We start from the raw sequence: 10,295 nt of genomic DNA, 5'->3' as shown, positions 1-10,295 counted from the left end.
GAGGTGCTCCTTTCTCCCCTTTGGTCTCTGAGGTTTGCCTGAGAAGCCTAGGACCCCCACAGAGCATCTCTCGCCCTGAGCTGCTCTGTAGGGCTCCCTCTACCTCTGACAGCTCAAAGCAAGAGCTGGGAACTCTCTCTCTGGGTAATAACTCAGTAATTTTAATTCAGATTGCAGCTGACATTTCCAAAAATTACACGGGACCCCAAAACCTGTGCCAGCCAGGGCTGCCGTCATGGCTCAGAGATGTGTTAGGACGAACCCCGCCCTGGTCCAGCCGCCACAAAGGTGCCTCCCCTTGGCCTCCCCGATCTGTCGAGGGGCTCTGCTCTTTGCTGGGTGCATAGGGCTCTGCTCTGATCGCGTGAGGGCTGTGTGTGTCCTAAGACTGCTGCTGGGCCACTGGGCTGGAAAGTGGAGGAGGTGGATACGGACCAGGCACCAGCTCCAAAGCCCTGGCTTGTGACCACTATCCATCCTAACCTGGTGATGTCCATTTTGGAGCCTCGGATGACCAGGTGGGGCCAGTGACCTACTGGGCAAAGCAGTGCAGAAAGGCTGAGCTGACAGCCCAGCTGGTTGGGGTGTGCCCAAGAGGAAGGGGGGTGTGTTTGCAGCCAGGTGAGGGGCTGGCGGCGCTAGGACCCTTTCAGCACCTACTGCCGCTTCACATCGTCCAAAGGGCTCTGCCAAGTGCTCTGAGCAGAGCAGCCTCTGCCCTTCGTGGGGTTGCTTGGGGCTGGCCTCTGTCTCCAGCCGCAGCCTCGCGCCCTCCTCCTGGCTGGGGTCCAGGCTGGTCCCAGAGGGCTCCCCTTTGACTCCATTCTCACACCCCAGCCACCGCCTCCTCTTCACCAGGGTTGCGCCATGTTCCCAGAAGTTGGACACAAGAAATAGAAAAGGGATAAAAGGGGTCAGGACACGCACTTGCCTGGCGGTCCAGTGGCTAAGACTCCTTGCTCCCACTGCAGGGGATCTGGGTTCGATCCCTGGTCAGGGAACTAGATCCCTCACGCCACAACTCAAGGTTTCACATGCCATAGCTAAGACTAAAAAAAGAGGAAGGGGTCAGGATACCTGCAGGGAGGGGCTTTCTAAGGATCGGCACATTTTAGGATCTGGTTCACCACCCACCTCCACCCATTCTACAGATGAGAAGACAGAGGCTGGAGAAGGCAGACTGGCTGCAGTCTGTGAGTAGAACAGAGCAGACACTGTGAGGTGGACTGGGCTGGGTTGGCTCTGTGGTGTGACAGACGAGGCACAGCCTGACCAGGTGGACTGCGTGGGGCAGAGCCAGGAGCCTGCTGGTTGCCAGGGTGGCAGAGGGGGCAAGGCTGGCTTTTCCAGGGGTGTCTGACACCCCTACCCTTCCCTGTCTCACCTTGGCTTTCACACAGCCGCCTCCCAAATGTCCGGAGTCCGCACTCAGGTGGGGAGTCTGCCTGGCATGGCCCATCCCTTGCAGTAATAACCTGCATGCAAAATACCGCTAAGAGGAGAAGAGGGTGTCAGAGGATGGGATGGTTCGATAGCATCATCGACTCAATGAGCCTGAATCTGAGCAAACTCCAAGAGACGGTGAAGGACAGGGGAGCCTGGTGTGCTGCAGTCTATGCTGCCAAGAGTCAGACACGACTGAGTGACTGGTCAACAACAACAAGAGTATCCCTAGACCCCAAAGACCCTGAGTTAAGACGCAGGAAAGTGTGGGTAGGCAACAAGGTCCTGGGGCTTCCCTGGTGGTCCAGTGGCTAACACTCTGAGCTCCCAGGGCTGGGGACCTGGTTCAATCCCTGGTCAGGCAACTAGATCCCACATGCCACAGCCACGAGCTCACATGCTGCAACTAAGACCTGGAGCAGCCAAAATAAATAAATATTAAAAAACAAAACAAACAAGCTTATCCAATCTTCTCGGATAAATCATAATGGAAAAGAATATTTTAAAAAGAATATATGTATACTTGAGTCACTTTGCTGTACAGCAGAGATTGGCACAACACTGTAAATCAACTATACTTCAATTAAAAGAAAAAAGAATGATAAGAAAAAAATTCAGGAGAGCAAAGTCAGGAGTGAAAGCGGGCGAGCTTGTCGATTGACTTCCCTTTCGCAGGCTCCTGGGGCCCTGTGGCTTCCTGCCAACAGCCAGATGGGAGTTGGGGAGAAGGCTTCAGGGGAGGGAAGGTATTTGCAGGCAGATGGAGGTTGGAGGTTTTGCCTCCGAAGCCTGTTGCTCTTATACATGGCGCTTCTGTTCTCCAAGACGAAGACTCCCAGGAGGAGACAGGAGGAGCCGGAGAGCTGCCTTCCCAGGGACTCCAACCCTGAAATGACACACACTATGTTAAAAAAAAAAAAGCCCAGGCCGCTGGGCTCTGCTCAATTTTGTGGGTTTTTTTTTTTATCCTGCTTTGTTCCCAAAAGAATTGGAGGCAGCTTACAAAAATACGTAAAATACAATAGGATAAAAATAGATCAAAGAGAAAACTAGGCTGGAACAAACAGTACAGTGAACCAAGAGGGTGGTACACAGAAATGCACTCCAGGGTGAACTGCAGATTGGGCAAGCAAAGAGGGAAATCCATCCAGTACCAGACTCACAAAGTCCACGCGGTTGGAACAATTCCAGAAACGGCTTTTTTTCTGACACTGAGTTCTTTCTGAGAGCGGTTCTTGTGAGATAAGAGGGCAGGGCTGGGGTCCCAGCTGTTGTCCTCAGGACGGTCTCATAACAGAACGGAAACATGGATATGTGTGGCGGAGTCCCTTCACCGTTCACCTGAAACTATCCCAACGTGGCTAATTGGCTATACCCCAACAGGAAATACAAAGTTAAAAAGAAAAAAGCAAACAGTCTCCTAACAGATTCAGTCATGCAAATGCCATCTCTGCGTGTCTGCTCAGTGTAAATCAAGGGCTTGATGCCAAGGCACAGATCAATAAAACCAACTCTATAGAGGGCCGGGCCCAAACTATCCGATCATTCATCCGAGAGATGCAGTTTCGATTCTTCCAGACAGAGCGGGATTTCTCAGCCTCAGCACTGTGGGCACGTGGGGGCCTGGATCCTTCTTCGTTGTCGGGAGCCGTCCCGTGCCCCGTGGGGGTGTGAGCCCTGTCCCTGGCCTCTGCCCACTGCATGCTGGGAGTATCCGCAGCCAGCCATGCCCCGTGTCGGTCCAAAATGGCCCCAGACATTGCCGAACATCCCCGTGGGAACGAAAATCACAGCTCTTATCAGAGTGGTGAGATACCTTTTTCTTTTTCTTGGCCCACTGCAGTGAAAGAGCTGGGTGGTTGCACTGGACTGCCAGGGAATTCCCTTTTTTAAAAAATAAATTAAATAAATAAATAAAGGCCAGGGGCTTCCCTGATGGCTCAGTGGTGAAGAATCTTCCTGCCAATGAAGGCAGGGTCTGGGAAAATCCCACATGCCAAGGAGGAGCTCAGCCCGTGTGCCACAACTATTGAGCCTGTGCTCTAGCGACCAAGAGTCGCAGCTACTGAGCCCACCTGTCCTGGAGCCCGTGCTCTGCAGCGAGAGAAGACACTGCAATGAGAAGCCTGCGCCACAGAGAAGGGTAGCCCCTGCTCGCAGCAAGTAGAGAAAAGCCCAAGTAGCAACGAAGACCCAGCACAGCACCTCCCCCCCCAAAATAGTAAAAATAAAAAAATGAAAATAAATAAAAATTAAAAGAAAGAAATGCCAATTAAAAAATGGTTTCAGGTCACTTTTTTTTTTTTTTTTAATTCAAAGTATAAAGATGCTTATGGAGTCCTCTGGGAGGAAAATGGATATACTTGCATCTTGTTACCTACTTTAATTGAGAAAGCTGGCCCTTCGTCTTAGCCTATATGTTCCTATGAAGGTCTTCTCAGAGTAGCAGCCCCATGGAGGTGGTTTTCTAGTTTCTTATCCCGGGGTCAGATTTGAAGAGTGTATTAAAAGGTGGCTGCACGGTGTGGTGGCTATCAGGAAGTGGGGCCCTGGGGGGGTGATTAGGCTTAGATGAGGTCACAAGGGGGGGGTGTGTGTGTTAGTTGCTCAGTCGTGTCCAACTCTTTGTGACCCCATGGTCTGTCTATGCAATTCTCCTGGCAAGAATACTGGAGTGGGTTGCTATTCCCTTCTCCAGGGCAGCTTCCCAACCCAGGGATCGAGCCCGGGTCTCCTGCATTGCAGGCAGATTCTTTACCATCTGAACTACCAGGGGAGCCCACCGCGTGATAAAACTAGTGTCCTGATAAGAAGAGAGCCCAGGGCTCACTCTACATCCTCCATGTGCAGACACACACAGCGAGAAGGAGGCTGTCTGAAAACAGAAAGACTTCAGCAAAAACCAGCTGTGCTGGGACATTCACCTTGGACTTCCAGCCTCCCAAACTGAGAAAAATAAATGTCTGCTGTGTACGCCCCGTCCGTGGGTCCCGAGCTGACGGCGGTGACTCCCCATGTCTCTGGAACTGCTCATCTAGACGGGGCGTCCTGGACCAGAGACGGAATTCAAGACCAAGCCGAGGAGTAATACAGGCGAGGGCAGCTGGGTGGGTTTGACGAATGTCCGACAGGCGGGAAGGTCAGTGTGGACGAGTTCCTCCACCCCACCCCCCTGCCGCCTGGGGCCCTGCCTTCTTCTCCAGCCCCCCACCCGGGGGTCAGGATGCTTCGTCCAGGCTGGCAGTGGGGAGGGGTGGCTGCCCTCTGCTCCTCAGCTCCTGCCACCCACACCCCCTGGGCTTTGCACACAAAATGGGCACCATTGACTCCCTGTCAACAGTCAGGGCTGGAGGGTTTTTTCCATCTGCACCCCGTCTGTCTGCCTCGTGACCCAAGAATCATTTGGAGATAACAGACCGGAGGGCAGTCTTTGGTGATGAAAATGGACTTTGTCGTCGGGACTCAATTGACCCAAAGGCAGATCGAACCTGTGACCTTGGCCCCCATCCATCAAAGTGAGTGCACCAGGCCGGTGCAGGGAGGACTCATCCATCATGGTGTCAGTGACCAGCTGGTGGCCTGTGTTCTACAGAAACCTTCCTCTTTCTCCCCTGGGTGAGGGTGAGGGGCACAGGAGCGTCCCCCTGGATGTGGGAATTAGATACTAGAACTTTGCCCATAATTACGGTCTATTGTGACTTTCTACCTTGAGCAGACCCAAGGCTGCAAAAGTGGTTCCTTCCATGACTCCCAAGGCCTCAGGTTCAAGACCCTTTCTGAGCTCCCAGCCCCTTGACTTTTTGGGGGGTTGTCTGTTTTTTCGTCGCAGCACACAGCATGCAAGATCTTAGTTCCCTGACCAGGAATTGAACCCCTGCCCCTCAGCCTGGAGCTCAGAGTCCTAACCACTGGACCGCCAGGGAAGTCCCTTTTTTGGTCTGTTTTGGTTTTTTTTGTCCCACCTCCTTGAAACTCTCCCAAGAGCTGGAGAGCTGGATCCAGCCGCACAGAGCCAGAAGCGGTTCTCCCTGTACGTTGCTGCTGGGGATCCCGTCCTTTACCGCCTGCCTTGCCTCTGTTTCACGGCCTCCTGGACCCCTGTCCCTGCTGCCCAGGTGAGAGCAAAGTGGTCTTGTTCCCCAGTCCCTCTGTGTCCCGCACTGTAGGATTCCACTGCCTGTTACCGACCGCTTTCCCGTCTGTGTTTCCATATTGTTACTGTACAAATTACTACAAATGTAGTGGCTTGAGACAACACAAAATGTGTGTGTGCTCAGTTGCTTCAGTCGTGTCCGACTCGCTGCGGCTCCAGGGACTGTAGCCCACCAGGCTCCTCTGTCCATGGGCTTTCCCAGGCAAGAATTCCCGAGGGGGTTGCCATTTCCTCCTCCAGGGGATCTTCTGACCCAGGGTCGAACCCAGTCATTTGCATCTCCTTCTTTGACGGGCAGATTCTTTACCCCTGGCGCCACCTGGGAAGCCCAACACAGATGTATTGTCTCACAATTCTGGGAGTTAGAAACGGCCTTCACTGAACTAGAATCAAGGTGCTGGCAGGCCAGCCTGCCTTCCTTCTGGGGGCTCCAGGGGAGAATTCATTTTTTTGCCTCTTCCAACTTTTAGAGGCTGTTTCCTTGGCTTGGGCCCCTGCCCTCAACTTCAGAGCCAGCAGTGCAGAACCTTCAAACCTCAGTCTCTCTCTCTGTCTCTCATTGGAAGAGATAAGCTATTGAGACATTCCCTGGGCCCGGACTGATTCCCTGAGCCCCAAATGTCCTGTCTCTTTGACTCTCTGGCTAGAAGTATAATCCACATGCCAGCCCATAGGCACAGTCCTGGGCCACGGAGGTCTTGGTAGTCTTACCAGCCTGGCCAAGGGTTGGTGGGTGCCTTTCCGGCACTGCAGCTTTGTTGACTGCCAGGAGCTTGTGGTCATGTAGACTGAGCTGGTGGTCTTTGGGAAGCTCACCTAAGCCCCTGAGCGCTGGTTCTTTTCAGCCGTTGAAGAGAACGAATTGCTTTCTCCCTGCGGTTTTGCAGTCCAATAAGTAGGTTCAATAGTTAGGAGTCTGGGCTTCCCTGGTGGCTCAGACGGTAAAGAATCTACCTGCGACGCAGATTCATTCCCTGGGTCAGGAAGATCTCCTGGAGGAAGAAATGGCAACCCACTCTAGTATTCTCGTCTGGAGAGTTCCATAGACAGAGGAGACTGGCAGGCTACAGTCCATGGTGTCACAGAGTCAGACATGACTGAGCCACTAACATACACACACAGTCAGGAGTCTAGGTTTCCATTCTGACGTCCACTTGCTGTGTGAGCTTTAAGCAGTTGCTTCACCTCTCTGGGCCTTGGTTTATCTGTAAAATGGGTATAAGTCACTTGAGTGGTTGCAGAAGACCGGAGGAGGCCGTGATGAGAAACGTGGGAAGGTCAGTAGCCCTGTTACTGGGTCCGCGCCCCTGGGGGAAGGGGAATGCCCTGCCCAGAGCGGATTTCCTAGAACCACTGGGCTCCCAGAGGCCAAGCTCCGGGCCAGGGACACAGCAGGACCTCCCTGCCCTGCACATCCAGGGGCTCTTGCGAGACCCACAGCTGTCCCCGCCAAGTGGCATCTCGGGCACAAAGAGCAGCGGAGGGGCAGAGCACGCAGGCCCATGGTCCCTGGTCCAGAGCAGCAGCTGAGGGTCATGGGCCGGGGGTCGGGGTGGGGGCGCTTCCTCTGCCCTCTGCCCTCTCCCAGTAGCTCTCCAGGAGCCAGGCCCATCCCTACTGGGCTTAGAGCCCCTGCAGAACACCTGCATGGTGTGGAGCCCCAGCCCCCACCCCGAAGGACCTTTTATCAGGGGCTGGACAGAATAATAAACTTGGAGAAGGGTGGCCCCAGGGACCTGGGGCCGGGACATCTGGGGCCTTGAACATCGGGTCACACCTCACAGCACCTACCTCCGGTGTCAGGCATCCATGTGGACTTCTCACCAACCTGTTCCCCCCAGAGGTCACGCTGGGGGTCCCCCTTTTACTGACGCAGAATCTGAGGTTCAGAGAGGTGGCCTGGGATAGCAGGCTGGGGACCTGCAGAACCGAGGTGTGAACCCTGACCTGCCCGATGCCAGTGCCAGTGTTTGAGTGGCGGGTAAGGCAGATGCATGGGTACCCGGGTGGGGGGAGGTGTGGCCACACGCTACCCAGAAAAGCTCCGGCTGGGACCGATCCCAGGCCTGGCAGAGCTCGTGACCTCCGTGACCTCGGTCAGTTCCAGGCAGTGGGGGAATTGCAGAGTTCCCGCAGCCCCTGCTTTTCAGAGCTCTGCGTTTATAAAGCGAAAGGAGCCCGGGGATGATGATTCAGGAAATCTGCTGTCCAAGTTCAACGAGAAGCTCATAATGATGGTGATTAAAAATTAACACCACTGTTTGTAGAGCGATTTGCACGTCCACTGTGCAGCCATGAATTAATTAACAAATGAAAACACAAATGCTGGGGGATCAGCTCCAGGGCACAGGAGATGGGAGGTTCCAGAGGGGACAGGCCAGAGCTCCCCCAATCCCCGCTCCACCCAGCACCCTCCCCCAGGCATCGACAGGGTTCCCCTGGCCTGGGGCTGGCTTTTTATCTTTGCACGATCCACGGTCCACTCTAGAACCCTGAGGGAGGAATATAAATGGGGGTGCAGGGTGGGCAGCTCCCCTAGTTCTGAGACAGAGAATATGCGAAGGGCCTGCCAGATGGGAGACCCAGATCTGACTCTCAATTCTTCCTTTTTTTAAAAATAATTTATTTAACCAGGCAGACTAACTGATGGATATTTAGGTCTTGTCCAAGTTTTTTACTTTTTTCTTGGCTGCGTGGCTGCAGGATCTTTGTTCCCTGACCTGTGATTGAAGCCACGCCCCCTCCAGTGGCAGTGCTGAGTCTTAATCTCTGGACCACCAGGGAAGTCCCCCCAACTCCCAGCTCTGATGCTCATTAGCTGTGGGAACTTGCTGATCGTCCAACTTGTCTGCATGCTTATTTGGGTGGGTTAGTTGCTCAGTCGTGTCTGACTCTTTGCGACCCCATGAACTGTAGCCCATCAGGCTCCTCTATCCATGGGATTCTCCAGGCAAGAACACTGGCGTGGATTACTGTTCCCTTCTCCAGAGGATCTTCCTGACCCAGGGATTGAACCCAGGTCTCCTGCATTTCAGGCAGATTCTTTACCATCTGAGCTATAGAGAAGATCTTATTTGTGCCTTGCATGCTTATTTGCGCCTCTGTAAAAAGGGTGAGGAATTCCGGAAGCTTGGTCTCCAAGTGGGAAGATGTTTCCTGAAGCTGCTGTAACAAATGGCCACAAAGGCGGTGGCTTAAAGCAACAGAAATTCACTCTCATTACTGAGGTGTCAAAGGGCTTCCCAGGTGGTGCAGTGATAAAGAACCTGCCTGCCAATGCAGGAGATGCCGATGATGCAGGTTCGATCCCTGGGTGGGGAAGATCCCCTGGAGGAGGAAATGGCGGTATTCTTGCCTGGAGAATCCCACGGACAGAGGAGCCCAGAAGGCTACAGTTCATGGGGGCGCGAAGAGTCGGACACGCCTGGGCACACATGGTACATGCGTGGAGGTTCACAGGTTGGTTCCTTCCGGAGCCCCTGAGGGAGGAGCACCTGGTCCTTTCCTGGCTTCTAGTGGGGGCGGCCTCCCGTGGGGTCCCTCAGGTGTCTGCAGTCGCTTCCCGGCTTCTTGAGGCTTCTTCTCTGGGGCTCTTCTGCATCTCAGCGTCTCCAGCCTCCCTCTCTTTTCTCTTAGAAGGACTCACCTGAATTCCAGGATGATCTCACCTTGAGATCCTTAACTTAATTGCGTCTGCGGAGACCCAGTTTCCAAATAAGGTCACAGCCACAGGCACACGAGGGGTGAGGACTTGGAACATCCTGGAGGAGACCAGGCAGCCCACTCCGGGAGGGATCGGAGAAGCCCAAATCCTGAGTGCAAGGTGCTGTCACTCACGCTGCACTGACGACCACGAGGCAGCCGGAGGAGGGCATCCACTGACGTCACCCTGCGTGTACCTTCTGGGGGCGGGGGATCTTGGCCAGGAGAGGAGGGGCGGGGTGGGGCAGGTGGAGGGAGCGGTCTCTTCGTCAGCCCTTATGATGAAGTCTTTTCGGGCCAGCAAGGTGCTGGGAGGCGCCCCCAAAGACGTCTCCAGGACTATAATTATTATTTTGTACCGCCCGCAAAGTGGTCTCCTGACACTCCACTCTCCAGGGGGCCGCGTGTGTTACTCTCCTAGCCTTGAACGAGCTCCCCATGGGCTTCATGATTAACACAGAAAACAGTCCTAAAATGCACTCCAGGTTCAGGGCCCATGCTTCCACCAAACCGAGGCCCTGACCTTGCCTTGGCCTGCCATGGTGCTCCACGCCATGCTCTCACACTGCTGACCCCCACCCCCACCCCACACATTCCCTCCGCTCCCCCATTGTCACCAGACCCCCTTCTGAGAGCCCTCCCCCGCCCCCCGACCCCAGCCCTGCACAGCGGGCGCCCCTCTTGGCACCTGTGCCTCTGCTCGCCTCCCGGCCCTGCTGTGGGAGACCAGTGCTGGTGAATGTCTCCCCCTATGCTGAAGGCAGGGACTCAGTCCTTTGTTCTGGGGTCCCCAGTTCCTGGCACAGAGATGCTCTGGGGTGTTTATGGCAAGAGACCTGGGTGTGAACCCCCCTCCGACCACGGTGATCATCTTCCCAGCGGTGTGCCCTTGGCCTTGCCGGGTCTTTCTGTTCCCCATGCGCCCGCCATGAGCCTGTGTCCACAGATGAAGGTGTTCTGGAGGCACGGGTCAATGTACGTGGCTAGGGCCCAAAGA

The 10,295-nt window shown here is 54.6% G+C and overlaps 1 long non-coding RNA gene across 1 annotated transcript; it reads left to right on the top strand.

Moving 5' to 3' along the window:
- The first annotated feature begins 4,088 nt into the window (after positions 1 to 4,088).
- LOC145542465 (uncharacterized) lies at positions 4,089 to 9,598 on the top strand. Its single transcript, XR_014079878.1, has 3 exons — positions 4,089 to 5,558; positions 8,879 to 9,055; positions 9,233 to 9,598. It is a non-coding gene; the product is annotated as an uncharacterized LOC145542465 (long non-coding RNA).
- Positions 9,599 to 10,295: the final 697 nt, after the last annotated feature.

This window comes from Giraffa tippelskirchi, chromosome 3 (assembly GCF_054371585.1).
Source record: "Giraffa tippelskirchi isolate mGirTip1 chromosome 3, T2T-mGirTip1v1.2.pri, whole genome shotgun sequence".
Lineage (NCBI taxonomy): Eukaryota > Metazoa > Chordata > Mammalia > Artiodactyla > Giraffidae > Giraffa > Giraffa tippelskirchi.
Note: the sequence above shows the minus strand (reverse complement) of the source record. Positions and strands in the feature narration are given on the sequence as shown.